Raw genomic sequence first — 26,258 nt, forward strand, 5'->3', positions numbered from 1 at the left:
AAGAAAACCTACGAATTTATCGTTCTCTAAATGAAACAAAAAGGGCTTTTATTAGCACTCTTCATAAATGGCAAGATCCCAAAACTTGAAATATGTGTTGAGCTGTTAATTCTATGAGACAGTGCTTCAGGCACAATATAGAAATGCTTCCTTGTGTTCATATGAATTTCTTGGTAGTATTTGTGCTTTTAAAAAAGAGATAATAGTTCCCAGGAAGGCCACCAGGCTACACAAACAAGACCAGGAACGGTTGTCAGAATTATGTTTAAATCATCTTTCCAAAAAGAAAATAAAGAGAATAAAAGGTGATTTAAAGAAACAATCACAACTCAAGGTCAGTCTATGCTGATCGCCTTGAACACAGTAAACTGATATTTACTTTATTTTGAGAACCAAAGGTCATACACAGGTTCCGAAGCGGTTACAAAAAACAAAATCCTAGTTTTATTTGGAATCAGCAGTTTGTGTTTTTAAATGGAAATGAATTCATTGCCACTCAAACGTTCCATTTACTAATATGTCCCTGCACCATTAATTACTTATAACTTAAATGTTTCTGTGGAATGGGATTATAGCTAGTATTTTCCAAAATTAGTACTATATTTCAGAATTAAATTCACCTACAACTCAATAAAAAAAACTGAGCTCCAACCTTCACTCCATTTTGTAATTGTTGAGAAACAATGCTTCCCAACATTACAATATCTACATTGTATTAAACTTTAAAAAATGTAACTTTAAAAAGTACAATTTCATTTAAGATATTTTTCTGCTGATGTTTTTCTAACATTTCCTGTATGACCACCACACATTTAGCAAACTAAATTCATAGTTGAAATAAAATTTACACTGTGGAAATATTAACGTTGGAGAATACAGACAGTTGGCATTTCTTACTTAAACACAAGAGATTTTGCAGATGCTGGAAATCCACAGCAACACACACAAAGTGATGAAGAAACTCAGCAGATTGGGCAGCAACTATGGAAAGGAATGAATAGTTGACAGTTCGCGCCAATACTTTTAGGCAAAGTCCTGATGAAGGTTTCAGCCTGAAATATCAACCAGTTATTTCTTTAACTTAATTGTCCCATCAGAAGCACCAAACAATCAAAAAACTAATAGGAAAAAAGCCCACATCTCAAAATTTACACAGTAAATTAAACATTAAACAGAAAGATGATGGCCCTCACTATTTGCCTGCTCAAGTTATCATTTATAGCAGCTTTAATAGAGTGGGGAAAATGAGGCAGCAAGTAATAGGCAAAAAAATACTAGGTACTCCTTATCAAACTGACCCATCTTTAAGTGCTTAAACCAAAAGGCTGATAAATAAGAGACTAGAAATCACAATGCACTTGAGAACCTCTTGACAGATGCATTAACATGGCTCTCCACTGAGCAATAGGTATCTCGTCAGTAATGGACAATCTATATTGCACTGAAGGGGGAAAATATCAGCTAATCTGTAAGTTCTCAGCTTTCTAAGCACGGGACAAGCTGCAATTATCTTGATACAGCTATTCATAGAGATTACTCAGCAAGTGCAAAATTCCCTCTTTGAAATTGGTTTTTACTCTGCAGCCAATTTGTTCTTGCTGACCTGTAAAATGCAAACTGAAGGAAGAAAGGTACATTAAAGCTTCACCAATAAATACATCGATTACCTAAATGCTCAGAGATCTAGAAAAATTCAGAACTAGGCCTACAGTTAGTGTGTTCAAGTGCTTGGAACTAGTCCAGTGGCTTTGAAATCAAAAATGTGTTTCCATGACAACTGAACGCACAAAGGATCATTCTAAACATCCACTATACATACCGCAGACCGAGCAATCTGCAAATTCTGTGTTTTTGCTATCCGAAAATCACGTCTGTCCAAGACAATTGTAAAAGCCTGGCATCAAATCATTAAAATATCTGTAAAAATGGATTTAGGTATTTAAAATGTATAGTGTTAACAGCACTATCTTTCCACAACTGCTCTAAACCTCCCTGCTGTTTTGATCAAATGTAACATCTGGAACATTTAAGCAGGTCAGAGTAAACCATACTGGACACATCACAACTCTAGCAGGAGTGCTCCAACTGGCTTCATGGGGAGATGCCATACACACCACTTTAAAAATATCAACAACCAGGTCTTCAAACATATTTTTATTAACTTTAAAACACTGAAGTAAATTGAGTTCACAAAGCCTCACATAACCATATTAATACAGCATGCCAATCAGGTACAGGTATGCATGATGCAATTCATTGTGTTTAAAAGATTATAAACATTACTAAAGCAAAAGGAAACACTTCTCAAGCCTATTACCGTCTATAAGAACAGTTTGAAAGTTAAGAGTTTTAATAATTTCCAAGTTAAAAGACAGCATCCAAGGTATTTCATCTTCCGAGATGACTAGTGCTATCTGTTAAATAAGGGATCAAATCATGCTTCTTTAAAATGCTTCAATGAGATCACACTTAATGCTTGTAGGAGGGTGTAATAGCAACATGGCATGTTCACTTAGACAGGAATTTAATAAAAACATATACAAGATGAATTCAATTGGGGACTTAATGACTTCTGCATGCTCCTGTCTACTAAGTCCTGCCTCCAATCACCCTCACCTTGAGTGTCATTGCTTTCATTCCCATTACGCATTGCATATGGCGATCAAATTGAAAACAGTGACCAAAACTGAAGGGCAACTTCTTACATGCAACCTGTTAGTCGGGCTAGTCTCAATGCTTTAAGTACAATCCATGAACTGACTACAAATGTTACCCCACAAAATTATAATGGAGCTTGCCCAAAATCCTCTTCGTTGAGGAAAGATAGAGACCCATAGATTTGCATCCTGCTGACTGTATTGGCAGAAAGTACATTCCAGCAGTTAGCCTCCACAAGCTGTTTGCGTTTTTTTTAAATTATTGAAGGTAACATGCAATTTTAAAATATGTTATTTATCATACTAATTATTGAGTATTTCTTTTAACATAATTGCTATGAAAGGTTGGCATGCAGTAGTGCCAAGTAACACTAACCAGTCAGTTTTTTTTGAATATACTGAATCTTTTACACTGCAGAGCTCAATGTGCAACAAAAAAAGCAGCTGTGAAAGCACTACATACAGTACATGGCTCGACAAGAAATCGGTCACACAGCACAAGTCATAAACAAAGCCTAACGGGACAAATTTAAGTAATTGCTTTATTCAAGCTCTTGCTTCAGCAGTCTGAGTTACCCATCTGCTTCAAGCAGGCTTTAATTATTCTGGTGCCCAAGAAGAATGTGGTGACCTGCCTCAGTGACTATCATCCAGAGGCACTTATATCCGCTGTGTTGAAGTGTTTGGAGAGGCTGGCGATTAAACACATCAACACCTGCCTGACAAGAGACTTGGATCCACTCCAATTTGCCTACTGGCATTAGAGGTGCACAGCAAAGATGCACACATCAGGATGTTCTTTACCAACTACAGATCAGCATTCAATACCATCATCCCCTCAAAGCTAATCAATAAGCTTCAAAACCTTGGCATCAACAGCTCCTTGTGCAATTAGAACCTTAATTTCCTCACTTGCAGACCCCAGTTAGTTCAAATTGCCAACATCTCCTCCACAATCTAGATCAGCACAGGTGCACAACAAGGCTGTGTGGTTAACCTCACGCTCTGCTCGCTTTACACTTACAATTGTGTGGCTAAGCACAACTCCAGTGCTATAGTCAAGTTTGCTAATGACACCATTGCCGATGGCCGAATCCAAGGTGGTGATGAATCAGCAAGTAAGAGGTGGAATGAAAATCTGGCTGGGTGGTGCCACAACATGAACCTCTCACACAATGTCAGCAAGAACAACGAGCTGATTATTGACTTCAGGCAGAGGAAAGTGGAGGTCCATCGGCCAGACCTCATTGAGATCAGAGGTGGAGAGTGTCAGCAACCTTAAATTCCTCAGTGTTACTATTTCTCAGGATCTGTCCTTGGCCCAGCATGCAAGTGCAATTACAAAGAAAGCATGACAGCTTTACTACTTCCTTAAAAGTTTGCGAAAGTTTGGCATGACATTGAAAATCTTGACAAACTTCTATAGATGTGTGGCGAAGACTGGCTGTATCACAACCTGGTATGGAAACACCAATGCCCTTGAACAGAAAATCCTACAAATTGTAGTTAATACAGCCCAGTCCATTACAGTTAAAGCCTTCCCAACCATTGAATACATTTACATGGAGCGCTGTCACAGGAAAACAGGATCCATCATCAAGGGCCCCCAACATCCAGGCCATGCTCTCTTCTTCCTGCTGCTATAAGGAAGAAGGCACAGAAGCCTCAGGACCCACAATACCGGGTTCAGGAACAGCTACTACCCCTCAACCATCTTGAGCCAAAGGGGATAACATTACTTGCCCCATAACTGAAATGTTCCCATAACCTAGGGACTCAATTTCAAGGATTCTTTATCTCATATTCTCAGTATTTAATGCTTAGTTATATTTTCTCTTTCATATTTGCAGTTTGTTGCCTTTTTCACATTGGGTGTTTGTCCACCCTGTAGGGCGTGGTCTTTCACTGATTCTATTGTGTTTCTTGAATTTACTGAGTACGTCCACAAGAAAATGAATCTCAAGGTTGTATATGGTGACATACATGTACTTTGGAAGTAAATTTACCTTCAACTTTGACTCTTGTCTGACAAATTTGTCACATTTGGCCTCAGCTGAACATAAAACACTATGAATACAACAGTTTATAAAGATGCATTGTGGTAAATTTTAATCTTTAATCAATCTTATTAAATATTAAAATATTATACTTAGAAATAATTTGAAATTGCTCTTCCGTAAGTGAAACCTATATTTTTAAAAATTTTATTTTATTATACAGCTGAGAACAGGCCCTCCAAGTTACACAGCCCAGCAACCCCTGCAATGTGTCCTGTTACGCTATTTATTAATGACACGTTTACCTTTATGTAGCCTTGAAGCCTCAAACAAAGTGTAGCAAAGCCTGAAAGATCATGCACCGACTCACTTAAGCCTCTGTATTCTTCATGGATGGTGGATAGGCCAACTGCCTTTTGCACTGAAGTCCCATCAAACAACTACTATTTTAAAATTCTCATCAAATTCATTCCTAGTCAAAGTGCCTTCTTAACAAAGACAACCCTGGTCTGATGCTCCTATTCAGGCTTTGTATACTTACTACTTTTTATTCCAGTCCCACCCATTCAGCTATGGATTGAAGGAATTTGCTTCCTAAACCTACCAGTTCCTTAGCCACGTGTTAAACTGTATGATCTTCCTACTTCTGGCCTCACTAGTACCTGGCACGGGTAGCAATCCTGAGATCACAACCTTGAAAGTCCTGTCCTTCAAATTCTTTCCTATCGGGATCCTTCTTCTCCAGCCCTTTATATTTTATACCTATCACCTCCTGCTTCTCACTTCATTCCCCCTCCCCCCACATACCTGTCTTCACCTATCACCTTCTAGCTTGTCCTCCTACCCACCTTCTTATTCTGGCTTTTTCCACCTTCCTTTCTGTTATGCTGAAGGGTCTCAGCCCGAAACGTTGACCATTTACTCATTTCCATAGATTCTGCCTGACCCGAGTTCCTCCTGCATCTTGCATGTGTTGTTCAGAAATTACTGTCAAGAAAACTCACCATAACCACAGTGACGAAGGCGTGATGCGCAGGGGCACTTCACCTTGAATATATTGCTGCAGCCGATGAAACCCTAAGGAAACAAAAAAAAATAAGGAATATAACTGCACAAAAAATACTTCTCTTCCATATTTGTACCACAATTGCATATAGTTTTCTGAAATATCCCAGGGTATTACAAGAGTTTTATCAAACAAATTTTGCTTTGATCAAAAGAATTTGATCAGTTAGGCAAGAACTTGGTCAGAGGCAAAATTTAAAGTTTAGAAAGAAGATAAGAGCAAGTGGGAGGCGGGGGGGGGGTTCCAAGGACTCAGATCTTGACAAACACCAGCGCAGTTCCCAACGAAGAACTATTTAAAACAGATGTGCAGAAGGCGTGAGAAGAGCAGAGATCCAGGAAGGGTCGTCAACTGGAGATTAGTGAGGCAGGCAAAATTAAGGCCATGAGGGATTTGAAAATCAGGACGAGTTTAAAATCAAAGCATAATCTTGTTATTGTCCCATATTAATTTACGAGCTCAAGTGAGATGTGACGCAAGTGAGAACTACTGGCAGCTGAGTTTTGGATGTTCACATTAGTAGAAGATGCATGTGGAAAACCAGGGGGAGTCCAGATGCAAGTAATGACTGCAGTAGAACAAAATCCAAAGGCAGGAGGGTTAATTAGGTGTTAGAGGTTGAAGTGGGCATGTTTTGTAATGGAAAGGCAATAGGTCACAAGTTGAAAGTATAGTCTAAAACGATTCCAAAGATTATGAATGGGTGGTTCAGTCTCATACAAATGACAGAGGGTGGAAAGGGTGCAGTGGCTGGTTGTGAAATTTCTGACACAACCTGAGCTTCAAGTCTTTATTTAATGTAAGATCATTTCAGCTCATTTGTTATTATTAATCAGGTCAGTGGTGCAACAAAATCAAGACAGTGGAAGAACCAAGAGACACTGTGCTGAAGCACTTAATTCCAACTAAGTTAGCTCTGTGAACCTGGCATTACAGTTTTTAGGGTGCTTTTCCTGAGAAGTAGTATTTATAAGGGAGGGGGAAGAGGGAAAATACTGATCTATGAGGAATTCCAAAGGACAAACAATAGTTTTCCAGATTAGATTACTTGAGATGTTACAGGGCTTCAGTAAGAGACATTTTGGCCGTAGTAGGGCAGGTACTGGATTGGGTGTGCTCAAATGTCCACTTGTGAGAAAGGTTTTGGGAGGCAATGTGTCAGGGAATATTGGTGTGGATAGAGGGATCAGACAGGCTTAGACACTAGAGATGTCCAAGGAACACCTGAAGAGGCAGAAAGACTGGCTATATCAAGCAACAGAAAGTCAAAGAAGACAGCTGGTATAACTTGTTCAAGGCATTTGATGGTACCCATGGATAAGATGGACACAGAGAAAACACAAAGGTAGATGAGACAGGAATGAGAGATTGTCAGAGGCAAGGTAGTGTGGAATCTTAATTTAAGCAAGGAAAATGTACAAGCTTATTATACGAATTATGCCAGTGGAGGGAAAAAGGAAGAATAGTTTACAGTGAAAGTCATAAAACAAGGGTGATTCTGGAATATTGACGAGTTCTACCAAAAGTAAAATCTATTAGTAATATTTCGTCCAACCAGATAGAATCACAGGTGCTTAAGCAACAAATAGTAAAACCAGTTCTCAAGAAACAGGAAGCAGATTGAAAGTAATCTTGGATATTAGCTTGCCGTTGCTGACCGCAGAATATTTGTGAATTTAAAGAAGGCTCTTTCACAAAATTTTGAAATATTGAAAATATATACATACATATTTGATTAAGCATTCTTGTTCCTTTAAATAACTCATTACAGGTTAGGTGTATAAATACACAAAATGCATATATCATCACGCTACCATGTGATTATGCACGCATCTCGCTTAAAGTAAACATTCAGTTCTACCCACGCTTTGGACTCCCATGTCTTCCTTTGAATTAGTTTAATGTTTTGAAATTACAAAACATATCAGCATTGATCAGCTCTCTCTTGCTTTGAATTCTCGGACTGTGGGAGAAAAATTAACCTCAAAGGTAAGCTGAAAATCCAATATGCACACATTTTAAAGATTTGTGTTAACAGGCCTGTAAAACAGGTATGGGTCAGGCAAAAGTTACTCTCCATAGATTGGACAATAAAAAATGTGAAGTCAACCACTGAGAACAAATTCTAAAATGAACAAGGTCTATCAAATTTCTAGCAACTTATAAATAATAATTATTGATCAATTTAACATTTGAATTATATAGGTTCACAAAAATATCTGATCATATAGGTGACTCTATTCTCTTCATGATTTATGAACCTCTAAGTTCATCCCCATTCTTTGTTCCAATGAAAAAAAAACTCTCTCCATAACTCAGTCATTTGAGTCCGAGCAACATCAAAAAACAGATTTGAATTTTTCAGTCAAAACACATCAAAGTTGCTGGTGAATGCAGCAGGCCAGGCAGCATCTCTAGGAAGAGGTACAGTCGACTTTTCAGGCCGAGACCCTTCGTTAGTCCTGACGAAGGGTCTCGGCCTGAAACGTCGACTGTACCTCTTCCTAGAGATGCTGCCTGGCCTGCTGTGTTCACCAGCAACTTTGATGTGTGTTGCTTGAATTTCCAGCATCTGCAGAATTCCTGTTGTTTGAACTTTTCAGTTAATGTTTTACCATCTTTCTACATCTCCTGAAGATCCTTTGCACCCTTCTCTGGTGGATAGAGTGTAGGTGCTCAGTGAAATGGTCTTCTCCCAATCTACATCGGGGCTCACCCCCAGGAGGCCACACTGGGAGCACTGGATACAGTAAATGACCCCAACAGACTCCCAGGTAAAGTGGTGGCTCAACTGTAAGGACTGTTTGGGGCCCTGAAAGGTAGTGAAGGAGGAGGTATAGCACTTGTTCTGCTTGCAAGGATATATACCAGGAGGCGGATCAGTGAGGAGGGATGAATGGACAAGGGAGTCGTGTAGGAAGTGACCCCTACAGAAAGCTCAAAGTGAGGGCCGGGGGGGGGGGGGGGGGGTGGAGGGAAAGATGGGCTTGGTGGTGGGATCCCGTTGGAGGTGGCAGAAGTTCCGGAGAATTATCTGCTGAATACGGAGGTTGGTGGGGTGGTAGATGACATGAAGGCTTCATTTTTTTTTAATCTCTTGTGCCTGTGATCTCCCTCAGTGGTGTATAATCTAAATGGTACAAGACCTTACCTTGTACAGAAAGCATTTTACTTTTGGCCTTAAGAACTCTTCGACATGAATGGCTGGTGCCATTGCAATGCAAGCCCAATAGACGGCAAAGAAAATCCCCAGGTCTTTTTCGGGCAATTCGGAGATAAACTGAATTTAAGCTGAACTTTAACAATACAATATAATTTCATCATATTCATCTTTTGAGAGTACCATAGGCATGGGGGCCTGTGCACACCATGCTTCTGGATGCCCTTACAAAATGCTGATGCATTTTGCAGCGGGAAGTAATTTTGCATCACAGATTAAATGCTCTATCCCTGCTGCACCAGTTATTTCCATCTGTTCACGTGCACATGGGAAACTAGCAATTATGAAATGAGCATAAATTCCAAACAACGAAGTATAGATTTGAAATGGACGAAACTCGCAGAAAAATATCAATATTAAAACAAAAAAATCTAAGGTAGAGTTTGAATACACAGATGAAAGAACAGAACAATTGGCAATATGCAGGTAATTTATTCATTTATGTATTTGGTGAGATAAATTAAATACAAGAGGTTAATGATCATCTCATGTCACATAATACTTATCAGTTTGCTGAGTGCTGGGGACATTAAAACAGCATTAAATCCTGGTGAGTAAACCTGAGTGGGCAACCTGATTAAAAGTACTACTGCTTCTTTCTTAAGCAGTCCCTCTGGATTGAGAATCATTTGTTTCCATTCTAGAAATATAGATTCTGAGGTAACTGTGTAGGCAACCAAACACTCTATCGTGGCACTCAAAAAAAAACACATATTGACATTTTCAACTCATTATATTGTTTTTGAGCTACTTTTAATCAGTTACCAAGTACAGTAAAACTGATTATCTCACTCACTTTGGACTTTGCTGGACTACCAGATTTTCTGGACTGCTGAATGTTACTTCATTTAACAAACATTTACTTTGTTCTTCTTTTAAACAAAGAATAACAATAAATTTGAGTGTGCTAGGTCAAGATCTGGTGAGTCAGAAAGGAGTGCAAGAACTGGGGCCCCAAAGAGTAGAAGGGGAGTAGAGGAACTGGGCCTAGTGAGTCGAAAAGGCGTTCAGGAGCGAGACCCTTACTGAGTCAGAAGGGAATGAGGGAATTGAGGAACGGGAGCTTGTTTGAAACAATGTGAGAGCAAATATTAGCTGGTGAGCCAGATGCTGGACCACTGGGATCTCAGAATAGTCAGACATCAGATTATCAGAGTTTTACTGTACTCTGCATTCTTTCAGAAGTCCACATCAGCAAAATTTTCTTCAGGAGTCTTTTCTGCCAGTAATGTGTCATCTTGTAAAAGCCCCATCTCATACCAAAATACAAAGTGTATAAGACTAATTTTTTTTAAATCACAACATTATGTAAAATTCCCATCAATAATCAGCAGTATTGTAGAACAAATGAACTGAATATGAACAGCATATTTTAACCAGGGGTTGAGAATTTGAATTGATTTACAACTGAGAATACTGAAATAAAGGAGACCTGATTTTTTTTTTTAATTACTGGAAGCTTTATTTTGTCAGTACCTTGTGGCCAGAGTCAACATTAAGTAATCTTACATTAATCACGACAGATGGAGATGGAACTTCCTCAACCAGACCCCGCCTCTGAAGAACTTCCTTGCCACATTATTGTAGCATAAATCAGTGATTTGACAACACTTCAGGAAAACTAGGAACCATGCGCTGATTTTATAGGAATGATTGTGCTATGAAGACCAACGTGAATACCATTACAAATGTTCTAGCCCTTTTCACACAGCCCCTTTCTGCAAGCTCTGGTGTCTATTTGAAAGCAGATCCTATGTTATTTATCCAAACCACTGTCCCACTCAGTTTTTTTCTTTTGATCTACCTTAAGAACAAATGAATAAAAATTTACTAAATACACAACCTGACATCACTGCAATAAATTTCATACCACTTAGAGTCTCATAAAGACATCCATGGGAAAAAAAGATATGCACCTACACCATGATTTTTAAACAAACACAAATTGTTAAAAATATACAGTCTTTGAATGTTTTTCTACTAAAATGCAAATACTCTCTACCCGGCCAATCAATGATTTCAACACCAGTGAAATGCTAAGTTCTACGTTGAAATGTGGTGCTTGAAATCAGTGCCTTTGAAAAGGTCCCATGTCATTTGTAGAATGCGAGTTACAACATTTAACAAACAGTTGCCATTTTCACTTTGAATAACTCTTTCTACAGGATAACAATACTACAAACAATATTAAGAGGCTTGACAGGGCAGATACAGACCTAATACTTCCACTGGCTGGGGACATCTCTAACCAGGGATCTCAGTGCTTTTCAGATCAAGGAGGAGGAGAGACGTATCAGCACAAATTCATAATATTTTAAACAGATGATGGTACAATGTTAAAGAAACCAAAAACAAAACCAGATGGAAGATGAAGATCTCCCAGTGGCCACACATTTTAATTCCACATCCCACTCCCATTCTGACATGTCTATCCACGGCCTCCTCTACTATAAAGATGAAGCCACACTCAGGTTGGAGGAACAACGCCTTATATTCCATCTGGGTAGCCTCCAACCTGATGGCATGAACATCGACTTCTCTAACTTCCGCTAATGCCCCACCTCCCCCTCGTACCCCATCCGTTATTTATTTTTATACACACATTCTTTCTCTCACTCTCCTTTTTCTCCCTCTGTCCCTCTGACTATACCCCTTGCCCATCCTCTGGTTTCCCCCCCCCCCTTGTCTTTCTCCCTGGACCTCCTGTCCCATGATCCTCTCATATCCCCTTTGCCAATCACCTGTCCAGCTCTTGGCTCCATCCCTCCCCCTCCTGTCTTCTCCTATCATTTTGGATCTCCACCTCCCCCTCCCACTTTCAAATCTCTTACTAACTCTTCCTTCAGTTAGTCCTGACGAAGGGTCTCGGCCTGAAACGTCGACTGTACCTCTTCCTAGAGATGCTGCCTGGCCTGCTGCGTTCACCAGCAACTTTGATGTGTGTTGCTGGAAGATGAAGATATAGATGGAAGGAATTAAGAACTCATGAAAATAGTTATCTGGAAAATGGATTGGCCATGATGAAATAGCAGAGCAGACTCAATGGGCCAAATGGCCTAATTCTGCTCCTATACCTATGGTGACATGGATAAAAATAAGCATGTGGTGGTGAGGAAGGCAGCGTGTCAATGTCCACCTCTCATAACGAAAACTTAAATTTTCCAAGTGTATCTCTGGTAGTCTCTACTCAAGAGGGCTCTGGAGGTTCAGTCACTCAACACATTCAGAGGGATCGATACGTTTTTTAAAAAGACATTAAAAGCAAAAACATGCTATTTGTAGGAAGAAGTACAGTCGACGTTTTGGGCCGAGTGGGTCTCGGCCCGAAATGTTGACTATACTTCTTCCTATAGATGCTGCCTGGCCTGCTGCGTTCCATCAGCATTTTGTGTGTGTTGCTTGAATTTCCAGCATCTGCAGATTTCCTCGTGGTAACATGCTATCTGTAGCTAGTGCTAAGATAGTGGCTTAGAGACACGAGGGACTGAATGTCCTCCTCCTGCTTCCAATGGTTATGTGCTTTGATGTAGCACCACACCAAGACTTTCCTGTATTTAAATAATTTCAGAACTCATTTGCAAAATGCAAGGAGAGATACAGTCAATCATGTTAATAAGTGCGACACAAGTAGAACAAAGGCATCCAGAAGAATTACATGCACACTTAAGTAGAAGCAGCAAGCACACAAATAGATATTTGCATTCCAATCATCAGAATAAGCCTATATTAAACTAATTCCTGCCATAATAATAATAGGTCACATCTGCTGCTCTGTCCCTCTGGAGTGCAAATCACATTACACCCTGCAATATCAAATTAAATAACCGCCATGATTAGCACTATTTATGTATAAATATGTTCACTGAAACGTGCAAAAACAGTGCAGTTGCTAGTCTGTGGATTAACCTCATTCTGATGTAACAATATTAGAGTACACTGCTTAACGTGCTTTGATCCCATGCATGTGTTGCCATATCGACCACAAGTGCAACTCCGACGATTCTATCCATGCAGCACAGAGATTACAATTGTTAACGCAAAGCTTTCAACCTGCCCAATGCTGACATCAGCCACTTGTGGAAGAAAGAAGCACACAATATTCTGCATATACTCTTCACCATGCTGAAACCAAAGGCTCGATTAAATAAGCTGCTAATCTAATTATACTTAATTCACATACACAATTTCATGTGACTCAAAAATTAAAGATGATATTATTGTAATTTTCCCTCCCCCATACACAAACTATCCACTGTAAGGTGCTATTTCTCTGCATGTGGACAAGACAATTGTGTTTTAACATATGACAACTTCAGTATGTATATTACCTGTTAACCAGGTGACTGAGGCTGTACACAACGAAGACATACTACTGGAGGAACACAGCCCCGTCAGGCAGCAGCTGTATAGGCAAACAAACAGTCGACATTTCAGGTCAAGAACGTTCATTTTGGACTGGGCCTGGTCCTAATCTGAAGCATCAACTGCCCATATCCCTCTGCAGACGCAGCCTGACCCGCTTCAAAACCTGGGCCTCTGTACCTCTCTCTGCAACTGGATCTTCTACTTCCATATAGGGAAACCACAATCAGGATGAATTGGTAATAACATCTCCTCCTCAATGTTCCTGTTGCGTTTTTATTTGTGTCTTTTGGGTGGGGGAAGGGGGATTTGGCGGTTGATCCTGTTGCCGTTCTTTTTCTCCCCTTGGTTTCATGGCTATCTGGAGAATTTCATAGAAACATAAAAAACCTACGGCACAATACAGGCCCTTTGGCCCACAATGCTGTGCCGAACATGTACTTACTTTAGAAATTACCTAGGGTTACCCATAGCCCTAGAGTTGCATACTTTAATAATAAATGAACCTTTGAATCCTTGCTGACAATCAACACAGATGCAACTCAGGGGTGCACACTTACCCCTCTGCTCGGTTCTCTCTGCATTCATGACTGTGTGGCTAAGCACCATTTATAAATTTGCTGATGACACCACTGTTATTGGGAGAATCTCAGACAGCGATGAGGAGGCAGGCGGGAGTGAGATAAATCAGCTGGCTAAATTACTGCACAACCTCTCGCTCGGTGTCAGCAAGACCTAGTACTGATTGCGGACTTAAGACATTGGGAGAACACGCACGAGTCCTCACTGAGGTGGTGGAAAGGATAAGCAGCTTCCAGGTCCTAGGTATCAAAATCTGAGGATCTGTCCTGGACCCCACTCATTGATGCAATCACAAAGGCACTCCAGCAGCTTCTTTGTTAGGAATTTGAGGAGATTCAGTACGTCACCAAAGACTCTTACAAGTTTCTATAGATGTACAGTGGAGAGTGGTTGCATCACAATCTGGTACGCAGTCACAGGATTGCAAGTGGCTTCAGAAAGTTATAGACTCAGTCAGTTCCATCACAGACACAATCCTCCCCACCATAAGAGCATCTCCAAAGGGTGCTGCCTCAAGGTGTCATCCACGACATGCCCTCTTCACACTGCTACCATCAGGAAGGAGGTACGGGAAGCCTGAAGACCCACACTCAACAATTCAGAAATAGCTTCTTCCTCTCTGCCTTCAGATTTCTGAATGGTCCATTAACCCGAAAACAGAACCTCATTATTTTTCCCGGTTTGCAATTTATAGTAGTTTTATTTCTTTGCACTGTACTGCTGGCACAAAAAAGAATGAATCTCAGGTGACATTAGTGATTGAGAATAAATGTGATTGTGTTCCTCCGGCAGTTCTATTTTGTTTTTTTTTGCGCTAAATTCCAGCATCTAGTCTTTTTTTTTGTCTCTGGGTTTTACACCGAATGGGCATTGCAGGAACACATCATTTTACCTAGTGAAGTTGGGGTTGTTCTGCTTGATAAGCAGTAGGCTGTGAGAGAATCTGCTAGAGGTATTTAAAATCAGGTCAGGCATAAACAGAGAGGTAATTTGCTCCCATTGGTGGAAGGAGTCACAAATTAGGGACACATGAAGATAAATGGAAAAGAATCAAAACTCAAACAATGGAACCTCCCTTAGCACTCATGAAACTTTACTCAGAAATAGATCACTGAATAGAATTAGTGATCAAAGGGGCCCTTAAAGTATTAAATATACAGTAGATATGCAATACTGTGCCAGGAATCTGACATGAACACCTGCCCTGCCCCATTGCCCTGATAGAAATAACTGCATCTCCACAGAGCCGTCTTCCTACTAGGTTCCTTGCCCAACTGTGCACAGCTTGAGCTGAAGTATGGGGAGTGTTCCGACTGGAGAGTCGAGAGTACAATAATGAGTTTGCAGTTTGTCAATGCTACTGAGCAGGGCACCAGTGCATTTCTCTTGTAAGAAACAGTCAAGATTCTGGATTGTTTAATGTTATTTCTGGTGCACAAGTGTAAAGGCATACAAAAGATAAAGAACACAATAATAAAAAAAATACAAAAACATAAAACAGCTTAAGCACATAGATTGACTGTATGTCCATAAAGTGATAGTAGGTTATACACAAGATGACTGACAGCAAGTTAGTTGGTGAAGGTGTTGATCAGCCTTACTGCTTGGTGAAAGGAACTAATTGTTTTTGAATTTGGTGGTCCTGGGGTGAATGCCACATAGCCTCATTCCTAGTGTAAATGGGACAAACAGTCCAGGAGCAGGGCAGGTGGGATTCTGACGATGTTACTGGCCCTTTTCTGTATACATGTCCTTGATGGCGGTTAGGCTGGTGCCAGTGATATATTGGACAGTTTTGACTTTCTAATGTGGAGCCTTACTGTCTGCTGCAATGCTCCTTCCAAAACAAGCAGTGATCTCTCTACTGCACATCTGCTGAAAGACATGAGGATGGATGTAAAGTCCAGTTCTCTCCAGCCTCCTCAGAAAGTAGAAGTGTTGGTGAACTTTCATGACTGTGTAGGATGTGTTCTAGGACCATGAGAGGTTGTGTGTGACGTGCATTCACAGGATTTTGAAACTGTTTACTTTCCACCGCTGCGCCACCAATGTAAAGGGGGGTGTGAGTGGTGCAGGTTCTCCTGAAGTCAATAATCCATCTTCTTTGTCTGAAAAAACTGAACAATAGTGTCTGAAAGCCAGTGTGAAGGACTGAGGTACAGACAGATTCAAACATGGTGTTCTAAAGGAAGAGGGTAATTATCTGAAGGAGAAAAAAAAACGACCGGGCTGTTGTGAGCGGGTAGCAAAGTGCGCCTGAGTGCACTGTTTTAAGCAACTGGTATAGATTGCCTCCTTCTATACTACAACTATTCTGCATATTAAATAATTAGAATTAATATTTTAAAACCCAATTATCATTTCCAAATACTTATAAATGTTTGAAATGAATAAAATTGAACAAGTACTTAAATAGAATTTCTGCAATTTGCAGAGGGAGAAGAATGCAAGCAACATTATGTACATAAGAAAACTTTAGATGATATTTAAAGAATAATATTCTCTAATTAATGAGAATATATGGACAAATGTGCATAATTGGCTCAAGAACAGAATTACAAATTAGTACCAAACACTAAAGTGATAGTTCAATTAAGCTGAAATCAAAAGTAATAAAAATAAATTGCCTTAAACTCAATTTGAATGACGAAATGACTTCTCATTTATCAATAATTTAAATTTATCCAAGGTAATAGAAAAACCACAAATCAGGAATATCTCGGATCTGTGAATACAATTTGCCATGAGGATGATGCAGCTGTCAACGGAAGAGTAAGAGGTGCTCCAACGTGTGAATAAACAGATACATCATGCCAATTATTTGGCTCCAGTTAAAGCTAGTCACATGTAATAGGATTTGGAATTAATTAGGTACATTACACAATTCAGCAACAACATAAAAAGCAGGAGTAGGTCTGTCAGCAGTTTGATTCTGTTCAGTCATTCAATATGTTCGTGCCTCGTCTACACCATCTCCTTCATACCACTTAGTGAATAAATTTATCACCTTCTTAAATATATTCAGCAACTTCAATATATTTCCTTTTATTGACTATAGAAACTCACGGGAATATATCTTTTGTCTGATACTGAGAGGAAGATGGCACATAGAGCAGAGTAACAGCTGGTCGAGCTGCTGCCTAACAGCTCCACTGACACGGGTTCAATCCTGATCTGGGCCTGTGCAAGGTCTCCCTTATCCATGTGGATTTCCTCCGAGTTCCCCAGTTTCCTCCAACATCCCAAAGACATGGGAATTGGTAGTTAATTGGCCACTGAGAATTGTCCGAAATGTGTAGCGTGAGTGTTAGAATTTGGGTAGTGTTGATTGGAATGCAGGACAATAAAATGAGATTAATATAAATGGGTGGCTAATGGCTGATGTGAACTTAGTGGACCAGAGTCTGTTTCTTCTTAACTCTACATATGGTCTTACCTCTATAAAGACATTCTCCTCTTGTACTCAAATCCCTTTGCCATGAAGAACAATATTCCACTTGCCTCCTTTAGTACTCACTATATACCTCATGATTCTTTTAGCAACTAATTTATAAGATCACTCAATTCTGTGTATCAGCACTCCCCATCAAACACTATTTCAATACTCCTCTGTCTTGCAGTTCTGTCTACCAAAGTCCACAACTTCACATAAATATATGCTATACTGCATCTATCTATTATGTTTTTGTGCACTTGCTCAATCCGTCTCAGTCACACAAGAACGTAAGAAACAGGAGCAGGAGTAGTCCATCCGGCCCATCGAGCCTGTCCCGCCATTCAATAAGATCATGGATGATCTGTCGGTAAACTCAGCTCCATCTACCTGCCTTTTCCCCATAACCCTTAATTCCCCTATGTAAAAAATCTATCTAACTGTATCTTAAATATATTTAGTGAAGAAGCCTCAACTGCTTCCCTGGGCAGAGAATTCCACAGATTCACCACTCTCTGGGAAAAATAGTTTCTCACCTCCGTCCTAAATCTTCTCCCCTGAATCTTGAGGCAATGTCCCCTAGTTCTAGTCTCACCTACCATTGGAAACAACTTTCCTACTTCTATCTTATCTATCCCTTTCAAAATTTTGTATGTTTCTATAAGATACCCTCTCATTCTTCTGAACTCCAGAGAGTATAGTCCCAGGCGACTCAATCTCTCCTCATAGGTTAACCATTTCATCCCTGGAATCAACCTGGTGAACCTCCTCTGCATTGCCTCCAAAGCCAGTATATCCTTCCTCAGTATGGAGACCAGAACTGCACACAGTACTCCAGGTGCGGCCTCACCAGTGCCCTGTATAGTTGCAGCATGACCTCCCTGCTCTTGAATTCAATCCCTCTAGCAATGAAGACCAACATTCTGTTTGCCTCCTTAATAACCTGTTGTACCTGCAAGCCAACTTTTTTGCGATTCATGAAAAAGCATTCCTAAGTCCCTCTGCACAACAGCATATTGTAATCTTTCACCATTTAAATAATAATCTGCTCTTCTATTATTCCTTCCAAAGTGGATGATCTTGCATTTTCTCCTTGGAGCGACGGAGGATGAGAGGTGACCTGATAGAGGTGTATAAGACGAGAGGCATTGATCGTGTGGATAGTCAGAATCTTTTTCCCAGGGCTGAAATGGTTGCCACAAGAGGACACAGGTTTAAGGTGCTGGGGAGTAGGTACAGAGGAGATGTCAGGGCTAAGTTTTTTACTCAGAGAGTGGTGAGTGCGTGGAATGGGCTGCCGGCAATAGTGGTGGAGGCGGATATGATAGGGTCTTCTAAGAGACTTTTGGATAGGTACATGGAGCTTAGAAAAGTAGAGGGCTATGGCTAAGTCTAGTAATTTCTAAGGTAGGGACATGTTCGGCACAACTTTGTGGGCCAAAGGGCCTGTATTGTGCTGTAGGTTTTCTTGTTTCTATGTCTATGTTCCTTACTAACGTTGTATTCCACCTTGAAGCCTCTTTGCATATTCATACTCTTACCACTTTAGTGTCATTGGAAAACTTTGAAATATTAGACACAAGAGATGTGTGAGATGGAACGTTAAATTGGGCTTTCCGTGATTAAAACAGGCTTTACTTAGACAAGTCAAATTAAGAGAAGCAGTTATTTAAAATCAAGGAGGAATTTCTATTCAAAATTTTATGTTTAATTAGCATTTGTCACCAATCCATCTGCCCTCAACAATTAGAGATCAACCAGAGAGGTCAGGACTATACAGCAGAATCTAGACTGGATAGAATTGAAGGAAATTAAAAATGAAAATCGATTGTGTTTTATAGTTTAACATTCAACTTTTGTAAGTTACCTTAATGAGATCTAAACATTTGACTTCTCTGTTGTCAATTGGTACATAGAAAAGATGTTGTACAGAAGGATAGCATTTCATCCATTGTGGCTCTGTCATTTGCTGGCTAGGCAGGACAATTAATCAAACAGCCCCAGCATTTCTGCAGTCATATATTACTTCACTTCAAATACTTATGTTACAGTTTTATTTGGTTCCACCACTCTTTCAAGTCATAATATACTGTGTTAAACAGGTATTCAAATTATTGTTGGTTCTCTACAACCGCCTTTGTTTTTAAACCATGCTGCCTTAGGAAATACTATCTCCTTATTTACTGTCATCAATAATTTTTAATGAGTTTGGACTTTTTCTTTATTTTGGAGACAATCATACCTCCTTTGATAAAATAAGAACTTTAGTTTTGCTTTTGGGCAGTGCCCAATCAAAGGGGTCAGAGTCTGAGAAGTCATAGTTCACTCAGGTTCACCAGCAGAGTCAAAAAAAAAGGCAACAACTTGCGGCAGTTTGGAGCTAGGAGCAGTGCTCAATCAGCCTTCAGGATGGGATTGACTGGCAAGAACAAATTAAAGAAAGGCAGGGGCAAGCAGAGGGGTGATTGTCAGAGTGCACAGAGCTAGAGTGAGGTGCTGCCTTTTTTTTTCTCCATTGGTGAACTTGAGTGGCTCAGATCTCCAGCTGTAGGCAGTTTTTTTTTCTCCCTCACATTTTATTGTTCTTTCTTCTTCATATTTGCACAGTTAGGACAGTAGAGATGCCAAGCAGAATAGTTGAATGCTCCTCTTGCAGGATGTCGGAAGGCAAGGAGACCTCCAGTGTCCCTGATGACTTCACCTACAAGAAGTACACCCAGCTGCACTTCACATTAAGGAGTTGGAGCTGGATGAACTCAGGATCATTCGGCAGGCTGAGGGGGTGATAAATAGGACATATATGGGAGGGAGTTACACTCAAGGTGCAGGACACAAGAAATTGGGAGAGAGTCAGGAAGGGGAAAGTGGTTAAACAGCTGGTGCAGACTACCCCCTGGCCCTCCCCCTCAACAGGTGTACCTCTGTGGAAACTGTTGGGGGGAAAGGGCAAGGGCAAGGGAATGGCCTAGCAGAGGAAAGTCTCAGTATCAGGACTGTGGCTCAGTGACCCAGAAGGGAAAGGGGGAGGGGGTAGAGAGAAGAGGCAAGTTGTGGTGATAGGGGATTGGTTCATTAGGGGAACAGAAAAGAGGTTCTATGAGATTCCCAGATGGTATGTTATCTCCTGGGTGCCAGGGTCTGGGAAAACCGATCAAAAATCTATCAACCTTTTATTTAAATATACATAAGGACTTGGCCTCCACAACTGCCTGTGGCAAAGAATGCCACAGATTCACCACTCTCTGGCTAAAGAAATTCCTCCTCATATCCATTCTAAAAGGACATCCCTCTATTCTGAGGCTGTGTCCTCCGGTCTTAGAGGCTCCCAACATAGAAAACATCCTCTCCTCATCCACTCTATGCAAAGGAACACTTAAAAAAGAAATCAGGAGGGCTAAAAGAAAGCATGAAGTTGCTCTAGCAGATAAGGTGAAGGAGTTATGTTAAGAGCAAAATGATTGCAAGCGACTAAATTGGTCCTCTGGAAAATCAGAACGGTAATCCATGTGTGGGGCCAAAACAGATGAGGGAGATCTTCAATAAATTTTTTGCATCTGTATTTACTCAGGAGAAAACACAGAGTCTGCAGAAATGAGGCAAAGCAGCATCAACTTCATGGGCCCTGTACAGATTGCAGAGGAAGAGATGTTTGGTGTCCTGAGACAAATCTAGGTGGCTAAATCCTCAGGGCCTGACAAGGCATTCCCTTGAACCGTGGGAGGCAAGTGCTGAAGTTGCCAACACCCTAGCAGAGATAGGTAAATTATCCTTAGCAACAGGTGAGATACCAGAGGATTGGAGGATAGCCAATGTTGCTCCGCTATTCAAGAAAGCCTCTAAAAATAAACCAGCAAATTATAGGCGAGTGAGCCTGACATCAGTAGTGGGAAATTTACTGGAGGGTGTTCTGAGGGATTGGATACACAAATATTTAGATAGACATGGACTGATTAAGGATAGGCAACTAGGCTTCCTGTGTGTAAGTCATGTCTAACAAATCTTAAGAGTATTTCAAGGAAGTTACTAGGAAAGTGGACGAAGGCAAGGTTGGGAGGTTGGTCAAGAAGGTTCAGTCACTTGGCATTCAAGACGAAGTGGTAAATCAGATTAGACGTTGGCTTTGGAAGAAGACAGAGGGTGGATGTTTGCATCTCTGACTGGAAGCCTGTGGCTGCTGAATTGTCATAGGGATTAGTGCTTGGTCTATTGTTGTTTGTCATCTATATCAATAAACAGGATGATAATGTAGTTAACTGGATTTAACATATTTGCAGATGACACCAAGATTGGGAGTGTACTGGACAGCGAGGAAGGCTATCATGGCTTGCAGCTGGATCTGGACCAGCTGGACGATGGGCTGAAAAACGGTAGATGGAATTTAATGCAGAAAAGTGTAAGGTGTTGCACTTCAGTGGGACCAACCAGCGCGAGTCTTACACGGTAAACGGTAAGGGCCCAGGGATCTGGGAATATAGGTCCATAATTCGTTGAAAATGGTGTCATAGGTAGATAGGGTCATACAGAAAGCTTTTGGCATACTGGCCTTCATAAGACTATAAGACATAAAATCAAAGTATTGAGTACAGGAGATGGGATGTTATGTTGAAGTTGTACAAGACATCATTGAGGCCTAATTTGGAGTACTGTGTGCAGTTTTGGTCACCTGCCTATAGGAAAGATGTAAATAAAGTTGAAAGAGTACAGAGAAAATTTACAAGGTTGTTGCTGGGTCTGGAGGACCCGAGTTATAAGGAAAGTTTGAATAGGTTAGAACTTTATTGCTTGGAACATAGATAGATTCTGGCATGGTTCCAGAGGACTGGAAGATTGCAAATGTCACTCCGCTATTTAAGAAAGGGGCAAAAAGGAAATTATAGACCTGTTAGCTCGACATCGGTGGTTGGGAAGTTGTTGGAGCCGATTGTCAAGGATGAGGTTACAGAGTACCTGGAGGCATATGACAAGATAGGCAGAGCTCAGCATGGATTCCTTAAAGGAAAATCCTGCCTGACAAACTTATTACAATTTTTTGAGAAAATTACAAGTAAGCTAGACAAGGGAGATGCAGTGGATGTTGTATATTTGGATTTTCAGAAGGCCTTTGACAAGGTGCCACACATGAGGCTACTTAACAAGACAAGAGCCCATGGAATTACAGGAAAGTTACATATGTGGATAGAGCATTGGCTGATTGGCAGGAAACAGAGAGTGGGAATAAAGAGATCCTATTCTGGTTGGCTGCCGGTTACCAGTGGTGTTCTGCAGGGGTCCGTGTTGGGGCCGCTTCTTTTTATGTTGTACATCAACGATTTGGATTATGGAATAGATGGCTTTGTGGCTAAGTTTGCTGACGATACGAAGATAGGTGGAGGGGCCGGTAGTGCTGAGGAAACGGAGAGTCTGCAGAGAGACTTGGATAGATTGGAAGAATGGGCAGAGAAGTGGCAAATGAAGTACAATATTGGAAAGTGTATGGTTATGCACTTTGGCAGAAAAAATAAACAGGCAGACTATTATTTAAATGGGAAAAGAATTCAAAGTTCTGAGATGCAACGGGACTTGGGAGTCCTCGTACAGGATACCCTTAAGGTTAACCTCCAGGCTGAGTCGGTGGCGAAGAAGGCGAATACAATGTTGGCATTCATTTCTAGAGGAATAGAGTATAGGAGCAGGGATGTGATGTTGAGGCTCTATAAGGCGCTGGTGAGACCTCACTTGGAGTACTGTGGGCAGTTTTGGTCTCCTTATTTAAGAAAGGATGTGCTGACATTGGAGAGGGTACAGAGAAGATTCACTAGAATGATTCTGGGAATGATTGGGTTAACATATGAGGAACGTTTGTCCGCTCTTGGACTGTATTCCTTGGAGTTTAGAAGAATGAGGGAAGACCTCATAGAAACATTTCGAATGTTGAAAGGCATGGACAGAGTGGATGTGGCAAAGTTGTTTCCCATGATGGGGGGCGTCTAGTACGAGAGGGCATGACTTAAGGATTGAAGGGCGCCCATTCAGAACAGAAACGCGAAGAAATTTTTTTAGTCAGAGGGTGGTGAATCTATGGAATTTGTTGCCACGGGCAGCAGTGGAGGCCAAGTCATTGGGTGTATTTAAGGCAGAGATTGATAGGTATCTGAGTAGCCAGGGCATCAAAGGTTATGGTGAGAAGGCGGGGGAGTGGGACTAAATGGGAGAATGGACCAGCTCATGATAAAATGGCACAGCATCTTGATGGGCCGAATGGCCGACTTCTGCTCCTTTGTCTTATGGTCTAACATAGAAGACTGAAGGGAGATTTTATAAAGGTATACAAAATTAAGGGGGAATAGATAGGGTAAATGCAAGCAGGTTGGGTGGGACTACAACCAGAGGTCACGAGTTAAAGGTGAAAGGTAAAAAGTTTAAGGGGAACACGAGGGAAAATGTGTTCACTCAGAGGGCTGTGAGAGTGTGGAACAAGCTGCCAGCAGAAGTGGTGTATGCTAGTTTGATTTCAACATTTAAGAGAAGTTTGGATAAGTACATGGACAGCAGGGGTATGGAGGGCTAAAGTCCCAGGTGCAGGTCGATGGGAATACACAGTTTAAAAGGTTCTGGCATGGACTAGAGCTAAGCGACCTATTTATATGTTGTAGTTTTCTATGACTCTAATACCATTCCTAACGCCTAAATATTCTTCCTGAGGTGTGCACAAAATTGAACAGAATACAGCAGCTGAAACATAAGCTTTGGTGTTTTGGCAATAGCCTTTGACAAAACTGGAAATTTAATTGCAGGGAAGTTGAGGGGGGGGCGGTGGTGTGGTTGAGCACAAAGAAGCAGCTTCTGTTCCATTAAATTCTCTCACCCCACCACCATCCAGATCTCACTTCTCTGAAAACATTTTAAAATTGTACCACACTGCCTTTTCTTGTCCTTCCTGAAGAACACCACCTCATAATTTTCTGCATTAAATTTCAAACATTACATAGCTTTGGTCTATCACTATCGCTTGGATCCTCTTTATCCTCAGCTGTAAACCCCAGTCAGTTTCGATTGACAACAGTCTCGCCTCCAGAATCATCGTCAGCATAGGTACAGCACAAGGCTGTGCACCTAAACCCCTGCTCTACTCGTTTTACACCTAAGGCCGTGAGGCTAAGTACAGCTCCAATGCCATATTTAAGCTGGCTGACGACACCACTGTTGTTGGCCAAATGATGAATCAGCACATTAGAAGATTAAAAATCTGGTTGAATGGTGCAACAACAACAACTTTTAACATCAGCAAAACTGAAGAGCTGATTGTCAACTACAGGAGGAAGAAGATGTGCCCCAGTCCTCATAAGGAGATTGGAAATGAGGAAGGTCAGTAATTTTAAATTCCTTGGTGCTATCACATCAGGCGATCTGTTCTTGGACAGGCAGAATCAGAATTAGGTTTAACATCACTAGCCTATGCCGTGAAATTTGCTGTTTTGTGGCAGCAGCACATAATGATAAAAACTATAAATTACAATATGTATATGTAAAAGTTAAATTAAATAACTAGTGCAAAAAGAGGGGGAAAAAACTGAGATAATGTACACGGGTTCATTGTTCACTCAGTAATCTGATGGCGGAGGGGAAGAAGCTGCTCCTGAAACATTGAGTGTGTTTCTTCAAGCTCCTGTACCACCTCCATGACGGTTGCATTAAGAGGGCACGGCCTGTATGATAGGGATCCTTAATGATGGATGCTGTCTTTTTTTGAGGCATTGCCTTTTAAAGGCGTCCTGGATGCTGGGGAGGCTACTGTCCATGATGGGGCTGGCTAAGTTACAACTTCCTGCAGTCTTTTCTGATCCTGTGCAGCGGCCTCTCCATACCAGACAGTGACGCAACCAGTTAGAACGCTCTCCACAGTACATCTGTAGAAATTTCCAAGTGTCTTTGTTGACATAGCAATTCTCCACAAGTTCCTAATGAAATATAGGCACTGACATGCCATCTTTGTAATTGCATTAATAAGTGGGGCTCAGGGTCGATTCTTGGAGATGTTGACACGCAGGAACTTGATAATGCTCACCCCTTCCATTTCTGAGCCCTCAGTGAGGACTGATGTGTGTCCCTCAACTTCCCCTTCCTGAAATTTACAATCAATTCCTTGGTCGTACTGCTGTTGAATGCAAGGTCGTTTCTGTGTCACCACTCAACCACCTGATCATCCTCTTTCCTGTAATCCTCCTCATCACCATCTGAAATTTAACAATTGTTGTGCCATCAGCAAATTTATAGATGGGGTTTGAGCTATGCCTTGCCACACAATCATGGGCAATGAGCTAAGCACAGATCCTTGGACATGTGCCAGTGTGGATTGTCAGCGAAATGTTATCTCCAATCTGTACAGATTGGTGCCTCCAGGTGAGGAAGTCAAGGATTGCAGAGGGAGGTACAGAGTCTCAGGTTTTGGAGCTCGTTGATTAGAAGTAAGAGTATGATTGTGTTATATAACTTTGAGCTATAGTCAATAAATAGCAAGTGCCATCACAAAGAAGACATGACAGCAACTCTACTTTCTAAAAGGTTTATGTAGATTTAGCATGTCACTTAAAACTTTGGCAAATTCCTATACATGTACAGTGGAGAGCACCCTAAATGGTGGCAAACAGTCCAGGAAAGGGGAAGTCCACAGAAGGTGGAGGATGCAGCCCAGTCCATCACAGGAAAAGCTCTCCTCACCATTCAACACATCTACAAGGAGTGACGCCACAAGAAAACAGCATTCATTAGCAGGGATACCCACCATCGAGGCCTTGCTCGTTTCTCACTACTATCATTGGGTAAGAGGCACCCTACACCACCAGATTAAGGTGCAGTTATTCCCCTACAATAATCAGACCCTTGAACCAGCACAGGCAACTTCACTCACTTCAATTCTCAACTGATTCCACAACCTATAGATTTACTTTCAAGGTCTCTACAA

General features: G+C 41.0%; 1 protein-coding gene across 1 annotated transcript in view; it reads right to left on the bottom strand.

Moving 5' to 3' along the window:
* Positions 1–26,258, bottom strand: part of fam110b (family with sequence similarity 110 member B) — a 179,863-nt gene that overhangs the window by 99,867 nt on the left and 53,738 nt on the right. The window contains exon 2 of the mRNA XM_072256951.1: positions 5,659–5,731. The gene's annotated coding sequence lies outside the window, so the exon portion shown is untranslated. The remainder of the gene's footprint in view (positions 1–5,658; positions 5,732–26,258) is intronic.

This window comes from Mobula birostris, chromosome 1, assembly GCF_030028105.1.
Source record: "Mobula birostris isolate sMobBir1 chromosome 1, sMobBir1.hap1, whole genome shotgun sequence".
NCBI lineage: Eukaryota > Metazoa > Chordata > Chondrichthyes > Myliobatiformes > Myliobatidae > Mobula > Mobula birostris.